Here is a 17,220-nt window from a genome sequence, read left to right on the forward strand (position 1 = left end):
TCCTGGATTCCTTAGCTCAGGACTCCGAACACACATTCTTCTCAGATCCCAGGGTCATTCTCAGGGTATGCTTCAGTTAAGTTGTAGCTGTCAGGTGCATCTGCCCTACAGGCATCTTCAGCGGGTGAATGCCTGGTCATTGTAAAGCCAGTTCCACATGGCTTGCATATGAAACCAATCAACTGCTTCATCTGGGGTGTTCCATTTGACATTTATAGGGAGTGTAGAGGCCAAGGGAAAAATTTCTCCTTTGCCCTCTCAAGGATCACTGAAAATTCAACCCACAAAATGCAGATTAGCAGAAATGGCATACAAATTTATTAATGTGTACATGAGAGAAAATCACAGAGTGATTATCCAACATCCCAGTGAGGCCCAAATACGTCTATAGCCTTATTTCAGAGGGGAAGGGGGAGATGAGAATATAGGTAATTCTGTCTAAGGGCAATAAATGATTACTAGGGAGAATGAATGGGTGGGGGTGGAGGAACAGAGATTAACTTATAAACAGGCTGGGCATAGTGGCTCCGACCTATAATTTTGACACTTTGGGAGGTCAAAGTAGGAGGATTGCTTGAGGCTAAGAGTTCAAGACCAGCCTGGGCAAGACAGTGGGACCCTGTCTGTACAAAAACTTTTAAAATCCACTGAGCATGGTGGTGCATAGCCGTAGTCAGGAGACTGAGGCAGGAGGATCGTGTGAACCCAGTAGTTTGAGGTTGCAGTGAGCTATGAATGTACCATTGCCCTCCAGCCTGGGCAACAGAGAGAGACCCTGTCTCATAAACAACAACAACAACAACAACAACAACAAATGTGTAAATGGTTATCTTGGAAAATGAATGAGCACCAAAGGGAGATGTTACCTTGTGACTGGGTCTGTTCAAGAATGCGGTTACAGGCCGGGCGCAGTGGCTCACGCCTGTAATCCCAGCACTTTGGGAGGCCGAGGCGGGTGGATCACAAGGTCAAGAGATCAAGACCATCCTGGTCAACATGGTGAAACCCCGATTCTACTAAAAATACAAAAAATTAGCTGGGCATAGTGGCGCGTGCCTGTAGTCCCAGCTACTCAGGAGGCTGAGGCAGGAGAATTGCCTGAACCCAGGAGGCGGAGGTTGCGGTGAGCCGAGATCACGCCATTGCACTCCAGCCTGGGTAACAAGAGCGAAACTCCGTCTCAAAATAAAAATAAAAAAAAAAAGAATGCGATTACATTGTTGGTCTTCTTTTGTGTAATAGATAATAAAATCACAGGGAGGGGAAGGAGAAACAATTGCTCTTAGAGAGCCCATCCAGTCTTTATGTAAATAGGGGAAAGTCTCTTCTAGTGTCTGTGGATCTCGAAGGGCCTGTAATTAAAAATACTCATTATACCAAAGGGGGCTGTATTTTGGGGTGAAGTTTCCCGAGCTCCTTCAGGAGAGTCCCCCTTGTCAAAGTAAACACATTTTACAGTGGCTTTTATCCAATCTACCCGGCTAGCTGTTCCCTCAGGAATAACCTCCTGTGTGTGTGGATCACATCTAGCCACCTGCAATTGTTCTGTGGTGAGCTGTGGATCCTGCGTCAACCTCAACACGCTCTTTCATTCTGCAGCATTTAAAACCAAAGACACTGCTTCTAAATTAGTTACTCTTGCAATCCGACTTAACGATGATTCCTCAGGAAGCTGAAGATAGCGATCTATAAAACGGACCAATTCCTTCACATCGTACCCTTTAGCCTCATAGTGACTTGGTTTTGCTCTTCCCTACATTGACTGTCTTCTTGGTCACCCAGCGCTGAGTCATTTTGTTTCCCTGCATAAGTTTTCCCTTGGGGATCAGCTTGGAGACTGGTGGCTAAAGCTCAGACTCACTAAAATCTGAACTTGGTTTATTTAGCACCAAGGTCTGACCCAGCACTCCCTTTCAATTTCATTTTAGCTATTACAGATAACAGTAAACAAGAATATTTTTGTTTTTGCTTATTAGTTTGCATTTCCTTACGAATCCAGTGAACCAACTCCCCAGGAGTTGGTTGTCTCTAAATTCCATTCGTAACTTTTATCTTTAGTAACCGAGCACAGCACAGCTGCAGCTCTAAACCACGGGTGACCACATGGCTCCTCAGGCATCAAAGCTTCCTCATCCCCCACCCTTTCATCCTTTTTTCCCAAACCACATCTTTCCATGAGCTCAGGCTGTTCTAGCAAATCCCACTTCACTGACAACAACTCTGCCAGGGTGGGGGAAACAACACTCAAGGTGCCTTTTCTATTCTCTCACTTAACAACAATCAACACAGAAGACTCATGTGACCAAATTTGTATGTGGGGATTTCGCCATACACCAAGCAGCAGTCACCAGCTGGGTGTCTTCTGATTCAATTCTGACATATCTACCTGGAGATAGTGTTACCAGAAAGTGGTCTTGATCCAGACCCTGAGAGGGTTCTTGTTGGATCTTATGCAGGAAAGAATTTAGGGAAAGTCCATAGAGTAAAGTGAAAGCAAGTTTGTTAAGAAGAAACAAAAGAATGGCTACTCCATAAACAGAGCAGCCCTGAGGGCCACTGGGTGGCTGTTTCTATGGTTATTTCTTGATTATATGGTAAACAAGGGGTGGGTTATTCATTAGTTTTCTGGGAAAGGGGTGGGGATGAGAACTAAGGGTTCCTCTTCCTTTTAGACCATATAGGGTAACTTCCCAACATTGACATGGCATTTGTAAACTGCTATGGCACCGGTGGGAGTGTCTTTTAGCATGCTAATGCATTAAAATGAACATATAATGAACAGTGAGGATGACCAGAGGTCACTTTCGTTGCCATCTTGGTTTTGGAAGGTTTTGGCCAGCTTCTTTCCTGCATCCTGTTTTATCAGTGGGATCAGTGGGGTCTTTGTGACCTGTATCTAGTGTTGACCTCCTGTCTCATCCTGTGACTAAGAATGCCAAACCTCCTGGGAAAGCAGCCCAGCAGGTCCCACCCTTATTTCACCTAGCCCCTATTCAAGATGGAATTGCTCTTGTTTGAACATCTCTGACATATTCCCCCTGACTTTTATGAGGGGACCCTTAAGTGTCTAAGGGTTGTAGATCTATCCTCTCTAACTTCTTCAGGCTGAAAAGGGGTGATAATATTTTTGCCTAATTATTAGGGTCTCTTGTATGCAGGGTAGAAAGGAGCTCAGTCAGTTATGGTGAAGGCCATTCATAACTCTTCCAGATATCAGCTTCTGCTCTGACAAAAGGTGCTATGTGGAATATTAATAAATGTTCAATTTAAGAAAATGTTGAGTAGGCTTATTTTGCATTTCTACACGAAAAGTACAACAGCAACATATTCCACAGCAGTAAAGCAAATAAGTAAAATTATCCCAGTAAACTGAATGAGAAGGCTTTTAATGAACTTGGCTATTGTTGGAACCAAGTTGTTATGGGGTTGCTAGCCAATTCCAATACATGCCCAGAATTAGAATACTGATCTAGATTTTTACAGTACCTATCTCTCTTTTCTTTTGAGCAGCAGCCAGAGATCACTGATTGATTTACAGGAATAAGCAGGGTCAATCTAAATTTCAGGAAAAAAACCTGAAAAACAAAGATGAGATTAGAATCTAATAACAGATGTATAATAGTTTTTGAAACATAAATTTTTTCTCTCCAGTCCCCATTTTCATTAAAACAAGTCAAGGTAGGACTGATTTGTTTGCAAAATAAGCTTTAGTCTTGTTATACTTGGCCTGATTATATGAAGTGAAGTAAGAATAATTATTTGCCATATAGGCTTCTTTGAAAATTGGCTTTGATGGAACTTTATTCCATAAGTAATCTCAAGACTTTTTAAAGCCTTGAGACCAGCCATGGATTTATCTGTCTATGCCTGAAAATACCTGTAGGAGTTGAGTTAATTCCTCTCCAGGTCTCCGGGGCTCCTGGACTTGTCAGAAAGTGACATTCTTTACTTACTATAGATCAGGAACCCTGTACAGGCATTGCATAGACAAGGTATGAGGCTAGTTTTCTCAAGTGACTTTTTTTTTTTTTTTTTGGCTCTGTAAGTCGGCTTTGATTCTTTAAAGCTGTCTGTATCTGAAAGCACACCATCCCAGTCAAAGCCTTGGTAAAATAATCTGTCTCCAATTGTGTCCTTTTATAAAAGAAAACAGATTCTTATTGTACTTATGCAAATAACTATGTTGCTCTAAGTTAAGAATACTCACAAATAGTTTCCAAATTCTGGTAAAATCAGGTAGACAGAAAGATGCTCAAAATTTTGCTCATAGGAGTATACTTTACTCAATTGTTGAAAGCTCCAAAGAAAAGTTGTCTTGACTCTGTAAAACAAAGCAGAAAGAATGAGCAACATGTTAAGTGAAACATCATAAAAAGATAATTTTGGTCTTCTATTAGTTTAGTCTATGTAATTAATTCCTCTTTTGCTTAATATTTATAATCACATTAGTTTTCCAAGAAAGTCTTCTAAGTTCCTTCTCTCTATTTTAAAGGCATACTTTCCAAAGTTATCAGAGAGCTGCATTTAAGAGTACTTGTCAGTCCTATAGCTGATTATAAACCATCCTTTAAAGAGAATCAAAACAAGACAATTGTCTGTGGATGACAAAGTCTTAGGGTAGTCATGGTTAAAGACATAATTAACTAGGAATTTGGGTTACTTCTGTGGCATACAACAATTGTATTTAACGATTATAATTATTACTGATAATGTACAATATGTATTATCAGAATTAAAGGGGTTTTCCATAATTTTGGAACACATACCAACATCATATTTATACAAATAAAGCTCAAAGAAAGCCAAACACCGTTTCATATTTGACAATGCTTCCTGTATAATTTTAGTATACCAAATAAGCCAAGTATGTCATTTTTGGACTTTAGGGGGACCTAATATCTAAAGGATTAACCTGATCACCAAAATATATAATTTAGAATTTGATTTTGGAGTTTGTCAAATATCAAAAGTTTAAAATTCTGATAAAATACAATTTCAGGTCACCATAAGCCATGCATTTAGCCAAAATGATAACTCAAAGATTTTTAAAAGTTGAAAACCTTTACTCATTGCTAGAGGAAAGACTTAGCTTTCCAAATAATCTATTTTATCTCCCTTCTTTTTCTTGTAGTTTATTTAAAAGACAAACAAAATCTTTCATTTTTTTCAATATTCCATAAAAATCCTGTTCAGGCGAGGCAAAGTGGCTCATGCCTGTAATCCCAGCACTTTGGGAGGGTAAGGTGGGTGGATTGCCTGAGCTCAGGAGTTTGTGATCAGCCTGGGCAACACAGTGAAACCCTATCTTTACTACAAATACAAAAAATAAGCTGGGAGTGGCGGCATGTGCCTGTAGTCCCAGCTACTCAGGAGGCTAAGGCAGGAGAATCGCTTGAACTGAGGAGGCAGAAGTTGCAGTGAGCCGAGATCACACCACTGCACTCCAGCCTAGGAACAGAGTGAAATTCCATCTCAAAAAAAAAAAAAAAAATCCTGTTCAAGAGAGAAAGCCAAATTTCACCTTTGCATTAGTATATGATTATTATCAAACCCAATTTTAAATAAAGCCTTATAGACAAATCTATCCAATCTTAATCAGTTTGACCATAAGTTAAGATTCTCATAAACCTTTTATAATCCTTTATAATTTTCTGTTAAAAAGCAGTGTAAGAAAACCCTGTTGTGCTTTTATTCCGATGTTTGATTTATGAAAATACTGAATAATTGAGTAATATCCCTTTAACTTTAACCAATAGGTTCACACACAGAATTTTTTAAAAATAATATATATATTTTATTGCATTTTAGGTTCTGGGGTACATGTGAAAAACATGCTGGATTATTGCATAGGTACATACATGGCAATGTGGTTTGCTGCCTCCATCCCCTCCACCTATATCTGGCATTTCTCCCCATGTTATCCCTCCCCAACTCCCTACCCGCCACTGTCCTTCCCCTAGTCTGCCACTCCCACAGACCTCAGTGCACACACAGAATTTTTACGGATTAATCTTTCACAAACCTTCCAAAACTTGGTCAAAGCTTCAGCTTTATCCTACCTAACATGAAACAATCCTTTAATCCTCTAAACCAGACCCAAAAACCCCACATTCCCATGTCTTCTTATAATTTTTTACCAGAAACATATTCTACTTTCTTTATACACCTTGCATGCAAAACTGTTTCTTCAGTAGTCTTGATTACATGTGTTACAATGTTAACTCTCAGCAACTTTTATTTTTGGTGAAAAACCTGGTAAGTAAGCAATTTTAATTATGTACCACAGCTGGGCATGGTAGCTAATGCCCGTGATCTCAGCGCTTTGGGTGGATCACCTGAGGTTGGGAGTTCGAGACCAGCTTGATCAATAAGGAGAAACCCCTTCTCTTCTAAAAATACAAAAAAATAGCTGGGCATGGTGGCATGCCTGTAATCCCAGCTACTCGGGAGTCTGAGGCAGGAGAATTGCTTGAAGCTGGGAGGTTCAGGTTGCAGTGAGCCAAGATCGCACCATTGCATTTCAGCCTGGGCAACAAGAGCGAAACTCCATCATACGCATACACACAAAATTATGTACAAGATGTGAAACCTAGGATACTAGACAGAAGTGAAAATAAAGTTTGACTTTTTCCAGCATAGCTAGGGGCATGGCTGACTCCATATGTTCCCAGGCCTTACCTAAAATCTAATGGCTCCAAAGCGGGTAAGTTGAATAATTTTCAAAAGTCAAAGGAGCAATTTATGACCTTTAAGCATTTAGCAGTGCTTGCTCTGGCAGGACATATACTAAAATTGGAATGATGCAGAGAAGATTAGCAGGCCCCTATACAAGGATGACATACAAATTCATGGAACATTCCATATTTAAAAAATAAAAATAAAAAATAAAACATCTAGCAAACCTAATATGTCACCTTCCTTTTTTAGACCAAATGTCTAAATATTGAAGACATTTTAATTTACCAATAATCTTTAAAACTGTCTTTATTTTCCAAAATTACTAAAGTCATGTGAACTAAAAGGCATTAAAATTGTTATTTTTTGGACAAAATGTTTAAACATTTATTATTTTTAAACCAATTAATCAGAGCTTTTTCATATGTTTTGATAGTAAAACAACACACAGGACACATAAATACAGTTGAACAGACAGAATAAGATCCAGTAGTTTTAAGAGTTTTTCATTTGCCAGTTTTTAAGTTTCTTAATTGTATGACTAGCTTCAGAGTAGAGCCCTTTGAGAACAGGGCCAGGAAAGCATGCAGTTTCTAGGGCCTAAGAAGCAGGCACAGCTGGAAGGCAAAACAGATGCCCCAAAATTAACAGTCTCATTTTTATACTGAAAGCAAGTTTATTAGAGAAGTAAAGAAACAAAAGAATGACTACTCCATAGGCAGAGCAGCCCTGAAGTCGGCTCCTTGGCTATTTTTATGGTTATTTCTTGATCATATGCTGAACAAGGGGTGGATTATTCATTAGTTTTTCAGGATGTGGGTGGGACTTCCTGGAACTGAGAGTTCTCTTACTTTTATTTTATTTTATTTATCTATTTTTTTGAGACAGAATCTTGCTCTGTCACCCAGGCTGGAGTGCAATGGTGCAGTCTAGGCTCACTGCAACCTCTGCTTCCTGGGTTCAAGTGATTCTCCTGCCTCAGCCTCTCGAGTAGCTGGGACTACAGGCATGTGCCACCATGCCTAGTTAATTTTTGCATTTTTAGTGGAGACGGGGTTTCACCATATTGGACAGGCTGGTCTCAACTCCTTGACCTCATGATCCACTCACCTCAGCCTCCCAAAGTGCTGGGATTACAGGCATGAGGCACTGTGCTCAGCCTATTTTACTTTTATTTTATTTTATTTTTTGAGATTGAGTTTTGCTCTGTCACCGGGCTAGAGTGCAGTAGTACAATCTCTGCTCACTGCAACCTCCACTTCCAGGGTTCAAGTGATTCTCCTGTCTCAGCCTCCCGTGTGGCTGGGACTACAGGCACACACTACCATGGCCAGCTAATTCCGTATTTTTAGTAGAGATGGGGTTTCACCATGTTGGCCAGGCTAGTCTCGAACTCTTGACCTCAGGTGATCTACCTGCCTCGGGCTCCCAAAGTGCTGAGATTACAGGCATAAGCAACCATGTCCCTCTTCCTTTTAGACCACATAGGATAACTTCTAGATATTGTCATGGCATTTGTAAACTGTTATGGTGCTGGTGGGAGTGTTTTTTAGCATATGAATGCATTATAATTAACATAACATGAGCAATGAGGATGACCAGAGGTTACTTTGTCACCACCTTGGTTTTGGCAGGTTTTGGCCAGTTTCTTTACTACATCCTGTTATCAGCAGTGTCTTTGTGATCTGTATCTTGTGCTGGCCTCCTGTCTCATCCTGTGACTAAGAATGCCTAACCTCCTGGCAATGTAGCTCAGCAAGTCTCAGTCTCATTTTACCCAGCTTCTATTGAAGAGGGAGTCATTCTGGTTCAGACACCTCTGAATATAATATCAGATCTCACAGGTTTAGGGCTCATTCCTCAACCTCCCCCAGCCAGTCACAAGTCCGGCCTCCAGAACTTCTAATGGACTGGCTTCAAATTGGGGTTTCCATGATCCCCTCTTTGCGTTCAATTAACATGCTGGAGCAGCTCACAGAACTCAGGGAAACACTATTTATGTTTACCAATTTATTATAAAGGATATTAAAAAATATACAGATGCAGAGATGCATGAGGGTGAGAAATGAGGGAAGGGGTACAGAGCTTCTAGGCCCTTCCTGGGCACACACCTTCCAGGAACCTCCACGGGTTTAGCTATCCAGAAGCTCTCCAAACCCTGTACTTTTAGGTTTATTTGTTTGTTTGTTTTGTTTTTGAGACAGGGTCTTGCTCTGTCACCCAGGATGGAGTGCAGTGGCATGATCTTGGCTCACTACAGCCTTTACCTCCCAGGCTCAAGTGGTTTTCCCACTTCAGCCTCCCAAGTAGCTGGGACTATAGATGCACCACCAAATTTAGCTAATTTATTATATATATATAAAATACATATATTTATATACATATATAGTGTATAAAATACATATTTTATACACTATATAGATATACTATACTATATATATAGTATATAAAAATATATATACTATATATATATAAATATATATATATATATATAGTTTTGTGGGTTTTGTTTGTTTGTTTTTTGTAGAGAGGAGGTCTCCCTATGTTGCCCAGGCTGGTCTTGAACTCCTGGGCTCAAGTGATCTTCCTACCTTGGCACCTCAAAGTGCTGGGACTATGGGCATGAACACCGCACTGGTGTCCTTTCATTTTTTTATGAAGGCTTCATGATGTAGGCATAATTGATTAAACCGGCCACTGGTAATCAACTTAACCTTCATCCCCTCTGCCCTCCCCATAGGGTAGTGGGGCTGATGTTGAAAGTCTCAACTCCGTAATTTTGCCTTGGTGTTTCTGGTCACCAGCTTCCACCCTGAAGCTACCTAGCAGTTGCTAGCCCCCAGTCAATTATTAGCATACAAGAAGACATCACTTTGGAAATTCCAAGGATTTGGGGAGTTGTATGCCAGGAAACAGTAATGAAGACCAAAAAACATATTTTTTCACAACATCACAACAGCCTTCTCTTGCTCTGGACACAACTCACCATTGACAACCTTCCAATAGAGAGCTGGAGAAGTATTTCTTTTTTGTTTTTTTTTTTTGAGATGGAGTCTTGCTCAGTTGCCCAGGATAGACTGCAATAGTGTGATCTCGGCTCACTGCAAGCTCTGCCTCCTGGGTTCAAGCAATTCTACTGCCTCAGCCTTCTCAGTAGCTGGGATTACAGGCATGCTCCACCATGTCTGGCTAATTTTTGTATTTTTAGTAGAGACGGGGTCACTATGTCGGCCAGGTTAGTCTTGAACTCCTGACCTCGTGATCCACCTGCCTTGGCCTCCCAAAGTGCTGGGATTACAGGCATGGGACACCGCGTCCGGCTGCCATTGGAGAAGTATTTCCATGTGTAAGTATTCTGCCTATACAATCTAAAGAGACCCCCAAAACACTGAAATCCAGAAAATATTAACAATGTGGAAGGACCATGAATCTTGATGTACAGTAGTTCCCACCTTGTCTGAGGTTTTACTTTCCCAGGCTTCAGTTACCTGCAGTCAACTGTGGTCTGAAAATATTAATAGAAAATTCCAGAAATAAATAATTCATAAATTTTAAGTTGTGTACCATTGTGAATAGTATAATCTCTTGCCACCCCTCTCTGTCTGCCCAAGATGCAAATCATCTGTTTGTCCAGAGCATCCACACTCTATCAATAACCGGCCCGTTAGTCATCCACATCATCTGCTCCTGACATCCAGCCATCAACATCACTGTGGCTCATGATTCAGGATCACCAGAAGCAGATGGTCCTTCTTCTGATGTATCGTCAGAAGGTCGATGGTAGCCTAATGCTATGTTACAATGCCTGCACCAGTCACTTCTTTCATCTCATCACACAGTCATTTTATCATCTCCCATTACCATAGGAAGGGTGAGTACAGTACAATCAAGTATTTTAAGAGAGCGAGCTCATTCACATAACTATTATTACAGTATAAGATTATAATTATTCTATATTATTATTAGTCATTAACTCTATATTATTATGTTATTGTTAATCTCTTACTCTGCATAATTTATAAATTAAACTCTATCATAGATATGTATGTATAGGAGAAATATATATAGGGTTCAATACTATCTGTAGCTTCAGGTATCCAATGGGGGTCTTGGAACATATTCCCCATGGATAAGGGGAGACTCCTATAATTTATCTCAGACAAATATGGTGCTTACCACTTCCTATTTGTGTCCAATTAGCATGATGTTATCAATATAGTTGAAACCTATGCTTAGTTTGTATTTTCATGACATGAAAAAAATATATATATATAGTTGAACCAGCATAAGGTTCTATGGAAGGTCAAGGTGATCGAGGTTCCTTAAGACTATATTATAACAGAGAGCTGGAAAGTTAATAAAGCCCTGAAGGAAAAGAGTGAAGGAGTTGTCACTAACATTGTGATGTAAAAGCAAACTGCCTTTGGTCCACTCTTCTCATGGGTATTAAAAAAAGCATTCATCAGATCAAAAACCATACACATCAGCTAGAGGTTGTGCTGATACACTCCCGTAAAGATACCATATCCAGTAGAGAGCAGCTCTGACTGGGGCTATTACCTGATTAAGTTTACAGTAGTCCATCTGTTATCCACTATAATCATTTGTTTTTCATTTTTCCAAGGGCCAGACTAGAGAATTGAAGGGTATATGATGGGGAGCATAACCACAGCCAAAATGTTAGATACGAAGTAACACCGCTAAAATAAACCATAGTGTAGTGCGATGGTTAATTTTGGGTGTATTAGCTTGGCTAGGCCACGGCACCCAGATATTTGGTTAAACATTAGTCTAGATGTTGCTGGGAAGGCAGTTTTAGATGAGATCAACACTTAAATAAGTAAACTTTGAATAAAGCAGGTTACCTTCTATAATGTGGGTAGACCTCATCCAATCATTTGAAGGCCTTAAGAGAAAAAGGACTGACTCCCCCAAGGAAGAGGGAATTCTGCCTGCAATCTGCCTGCAGACTCAAGCTGCAATATCAACTCTTCCCTGGGTCTCCAGCCTGCCAGCCTACATTGCATATTTGGGACTTGCCAGCCTCCACAATTGCATGAGCCAATTCCTTAAAATAAATCTCTTATATATATACACCATCATGTGTCACAGAGGGACAAGAATACATCCTAAGAAATGTGTCATTAGGTGATTTTGCCATTGTGTGAACATCAGAGATTGTACTTACACAAACTTAGATGGTAGCACCTACTACACACCTAGGCTATATGGTATAGCCTATTGCTCGTAAGCTACAAACCTGTACAGCATGTAATTGTACTGAATCCTGTAGGCAGTTGTAACACAATGTTAAGTATTTGTGTATCTAAACATATCTAAACATAGAAAAGGTACAGTGAAAATACAGTATTATAATCTTATGGGACAACTGCCAAATATGCAGTCTGTCGTTGACTGAAACATCATTATGTGGCACATTACTGTATATACACATATACATATGTATATACATACACACACACACATAAATATACACAATCTATTAACACTGTCTGTGGAGAACACTGACTAATACAGGTAGTTTCAGGAGCTTCCACATGGCTCTTCCTATCATAATAACTTTTATTCCACAGGTCATGAAATCAGTAAGCGGATTCTGTTTATTTCTATGAGACCCATTGGATTTAAGGTCCATTCCATCTATCACCTGGGCTCCTTTAGCTCCTATTCTAATCAGGAAGTGATGATGGTATTTTGTTTTCTAATTTCCATGACAGCACAGACTCTACAATGGTCTTTGAAAATTCTAGATAGTCTTCTTTTCATTGAATGAACAGTTACACTGGTAAATGGCAGCAGATCAGCCCCCAGGGAAGGACTGGAGGGATATTTACTATGTATAATGATGGTATGATTGTAGAGTCATTCCTTAAGGGGGACTTAATACACTCCCCTGTATTTAAGTGGTTCTGGTCCTGTAAACTTTGGTCAGGAATCTAGCTAGGTGTGGTGGATGGGGAGAGAGGATCGCTTGAGCCCAGGAGTTTGAAGCTGCAGTGAGCTCTAATGGCACGACTGCACTCCAGCCTGGGTGTCAGAGCAAGAAAAAAAAAAAGAAAAAATGTAAAATATCGAGATGAGGGACCAGAATTTCTATTGTAGCAGCAGCTAATGTCAGTCTTCTGGTTGCCAGAACTTTATTTAAAAAAAAAAATTGGCCAGGTGCGGTGGCTCACTCCTGTAATCCCAGCATTTTGGGAGGCCGAGGTGGGTGGACCGCCTGAGGTGAAGAGTTCGAGATCAGCCTGGCCAACATGGTGAAACCCTGTCTCTACTAAAAGTACAAAAATAATTAGCCGGACTTGGTGGCGGGTGCCTGTAATCCCAGTTACTCTGGAGGCTGAGGCTGAGAATCTCTTGAACCTGAGAGGCGGAGGTTGCAGTGAACCAAGAATGCACCATTGCACTCCAGCCTGGGCAGCTGAGCGAGACTCCAGCTCAAAAAAATAAAATAAAAATAAAAATCAAGGATTATCCAGTTAGCTGTATCCCATTCCCATAATCAAAGTATAGATCCCTGAAGGTATAAAGTGCAGAGTTGCAAAAGATCCTAAACGACGGATTTGGTAGGTCTCCTGTGTCAAAGTCAAGGTACTGATAAGGAAAAAGTAGGACCCTGAGACAGAGGATAGGCTCATTATGGTGGACAAACCTAAGAATCTTTATCTTACAAATTCTCCTGAGTTCTGGGTGGCAGAAGCAGCCCCTTCCCTTTTGCCAGGGAAGAACGATTTCCTTTTGACTCATGTGAGTAGGTGATTTCATGTGAAGCAGGTGCTTCATAAGATGGCATTTGTTCTCCTTAAGACCTGTTTCCATCACACCCTCAAATAACTGAGGTCAATTGCTAGAAATCTTGAGTGTGGAAATTTACTTATTGGTCTCAGGATAAAAAAGCTACACATCAAAGAACGTGAAAGACGTAGCAAATACATATGGGAGTAATTTCAGGATTTTTAGGCATGGCAGTGAGGGTAGGAAAGCAGGCAGAATATAAGGCTGGCTAATGGGGAATATATTGACATAAACTACCCCTCCCCTCCCCTCCCCTCCCCAACTCAGGCGTCAATATTCTTGCAAGAATGCCTGGAGCTGGTCTCTGGTAGATAGTTTCCAAAGATGGTCATTATCAAATCCTTCCCTCCTTCTGTGTACATGGCCCTCCCCACATCAAGAGATGGAGTCTATTTCCTCCCCCCGCATCCTTAAATCTGCAAACCCTTAATTAAGCCTAACCCAGATAAGCAGAATTGCTGTAAACCTTTACAGCAATCAACACAGTCCATTTTTGTTTCTAGAACATAGGGCAAGACATTTTAGAAGCATTCCCTGGAGCCTGAATGATGCAAGTCCTGGAGCAGATGTTTATTATTATGGGTTGTGCTAATCAGCCCTGAGCTTCAGATCCCAGGTGATAGAGGCACTCAGGTCATCCTTATTTTTCTTGTGTCTGTGGTATGCAGTGTCCTCTAAAACACATGATCTATGTCTAAGGATAATAGTAGTAGTAAGGGCTCAGATACTGAGGGATATTTGAAACATTCTGTCTGCATCTCTTTGGTTTCTGAGTTTGGATAACAGGAGTTCAACTAGAGAAAGATACCAGTATTTTGATAATGGAGCCAAAAGCATTTACTGATAGACCAGATGTGGGTTATGAGAGAAAAACAGAAGTCAAAAATGACACCAAGCTTTTCTGCCTGAACAACAGGAAAAATGGAACTGTCATTCACTGAAAGAGGGAGGACAACAGAAGGAACTGGCCATTTTTTGACATATCAAGTTTGAGATGGCTATGGACCTCCAAATGGAGATGTCAAGTTCGGAGGAGAGGCCAGACTAAGGACAAATTTCAAAATCATCAGTGAGGCCGGGTGCAGTGGCTCATGGCTATAATTCCAGCACTTTGGAAGGCCGAGGCAGGTGGATCACCTGAGGTTGAGTATTCAAGACCAGCCTGACCAACATGGAGAAACCCTGTCTCTACTAAAAATACAAAAAAATTAGCTGGGCGTGGTGGCACAGGCCTGTAACCCCAGCTACGCAGGAGGCTGAGGCAGAATACTTGAATCTGAGAGGTGGAGGTTGCAGTGAGCCAAGATCGCACCATTGCACTTGAAGAGTGAGACTCAGTCTCAATAATAATAATAATAAAATCATCAGTGATACAGAAGCCAAGAACTAGATAAGATCACCTAGGATGAGTCAAAAGAAAGAAATGGTCCAAGGACTCTTACTGTTCCTCCTAGCTGAACTCCACAAGACCTAGCCTCAACCATGCAAAGAGTGGAAGGAATGTGTGTACTGACAGAGCAGGCGCAGACAAACACCACCACTTTAAATTCCAGCTCCCTTTGTAGCCTCACGCATTTCAGGAAATCACTTCTCACTACAAGTAGCCAGAAAGAGCAAACAGTAAAACACAGATAAAACAGCTCGGGCACAGAGGGAGGTGGGGGGAAAGTCTTTTGGGTAACTGCCAAACTTCACCCTTATACAATGGTCCCCAGTAAAACAGTGGGCCTTAATAAGCACATTCCTTTCCCTTCAGGTCCACTAAGAAAGGGAGGCTAAAAGCAGACTTAGGGGCATATGCCTGCAACTGCAGAAAAATGCATGGGAGAACAGGCACACAACTCTCACTCCCAGATAAGCACAACAAAGAGACACAGAAGCAGTCCAAGCCTCTGATAAACTCTCCCACCCTGAATCCTTGAAAACTCGTAGTCTTTGAGAGAGTGTGCCTCTGACCTAACTCGGCCAAATGGCGCCTCTCAGGTTTTTCTCTAAAATAAATCTGTCTTGGCAGGGCGCGGTGGCTCACGCCTGTAATCCCAGCACTTTGGGAGGCTGAGGCAGGAGGATCATGAGGTCAAAAGATTGAGACCATCCTGGCCAACATGGTGAAACCCTGTCTCTACTAAAAATACAAAAAAAAAAAAAATTAGCTGAGCGTGGTGGCGCATGCCTGTAATCCCAGCTACTCGGGAGGCTGAGGCAGGAGAATCACTTGAACCAGGGAGTTGTAGGTTGCAGTGAGCCGAGATCGTGCCACTGCACTCCAGCCTGGCAACAGAGCGGGACTTAATCTCAAAAAATAAAAATAAAAAATAAAGGCTGGGAGGGGAGCGGTGGCTCACGCCTTTAATCGCAGCACTTTGGGAGGCCGAGGTGGGCGGATCACCTGAGATCAGGAGTTCAAGGCCAGACTGGCCAATATGGTGAAACCCCGAATCTACTAAAAATACAAAAAATTAGCTGGGCTTGGTGTCAGGTTCCTGTAATCCCAGCTACTCAGGAGGCGGAGGCAGGAACTCGGGAGGCGGAGGCTGCAGTGAGCCAAGATCGTGCCATTGCACTCCAACCTGGGCAACAAGAGCAAAACTCTGTCTCAAAAAAATAAATAAATAAAACAAAAAATCTTTCTTGACTGGCAAGCCATTTTTTCTTGTTTCTTTCCTCTTTCTTTAATTCTTACAGGTACCTGGATGACAACATGGAGCACAGCCACCAGCAGACCTGGAACGTTAGCCCTTAGACCATGATATAAGGCAAAAGTCAACTTCTAACTCGTTCCAGTCACTGAATGTTCATTTTGTTATAGCAGCCCAAACTTACCCTGGGTGACAAAACTTACAGAGGTTCCCGCACCCAAGATAGTCCAGAAGAAGAGAAGGAACAGTTGACTGCTCCTTCTGCTTAAGGGTGGCAAAGGTAACTGAAATCATTTGGTAACTGAAATCATAATGTTTGTCCCTTTGTGTCTGGTTAGGATAGGCAAATTCATAGAGAAAGCAGAATAAAGGCTACCAGGGGCTGGAGGCTGGAGGTAGAGGGGAAAGGAGAGTTATTGCTAAATGGGTACAGAGTTTTTTGGGGTTTTTTGAGACAGGTTCTTGCTCTATTGCCCACAGGCTGGTCTTGCTGTGTTACCCACAGTGCAGTGGTGTGATCTTGGTTCACTGCAGTTTTGACATCCTGTGCTCAAGCCATCCTTCCGCCTCAGCCTCCTAAGTAGCTGGGACTACAGGCACACATGTCACCATGCCCAGCTAATTTTCTGTATTATTGGTAGAGATGGGGTTTTGTCATGTTGCCCAGGCTGGTCTCAAACTCCTGAGCTCACGCAAGCTGCCTGCCTCGGCCTCCCAAAGTGCTGAGATTACAGGAGAATGAAAGCTAAAAACTTCCTATTAGACTGGGCTTGGTGGCTCAGGCCTGTAATCCCAGCAGTTTGGGAGGCCAAGGCGGGTGGATAACAAGGTTAGGAGTTTGAGACCAGCCTGACCAACATGGTGAAACCCCGTCTCTACTAAAACTACAAAAGTTAGCCAGGTATAATGGCACGCGCCTGTAATCTCAGCTACTTGGGAGGCTGAAACAGGAGAATTGCTTGAACCTGGGAGGCCGAGGTTGCAGTGAGCCAAGACTGTGCCACTGCACTCCAGCCTGGGCAACAGAGTGAGACCCCTTCTCAAAAAAAAAGTTTTATTTCTGAGTTTGTGGACTGAGAATTCATACCTG

At 41.6% G+C, this 17,220-nt stretch overlaps 1 non-coding gene across 1 annotated transcript; it reads left to right on the top strand.

Annotated features, from left to right (window-relative positions):
- Positions 1–6,762: 6,762 nt before the first annotated feature.
- LOC135269530 (U6 spliceosomal RNA) lies at positions 6,763–6,868 on the top strand. Its single transcript, XR_010337793.1, has one exon. It is a non-coding gene; the product is annotated as a U6 spliceosomal RNA (small nuclear RNA).
- Positions 6,869–17,220: the final 10,352 nt, after the last annotated feature.

Source organism: Aotus nancymaae, unplaced genomic scaffold, assembly GCF_030222135.1.
Source record: "Aotus nancymaae isolate 86718 unplaced genomic scaffold, 86718_ANA_hifiasm-v0.15.2.pri h1tg000053l, whole genome shotgun sequence".
Classification (NCBI taxonomy): Eukaryota; Metazoa; Chordata; class Mammalia; order Primates; family Aotidae; genus Aotus; species Aotus nancymaae.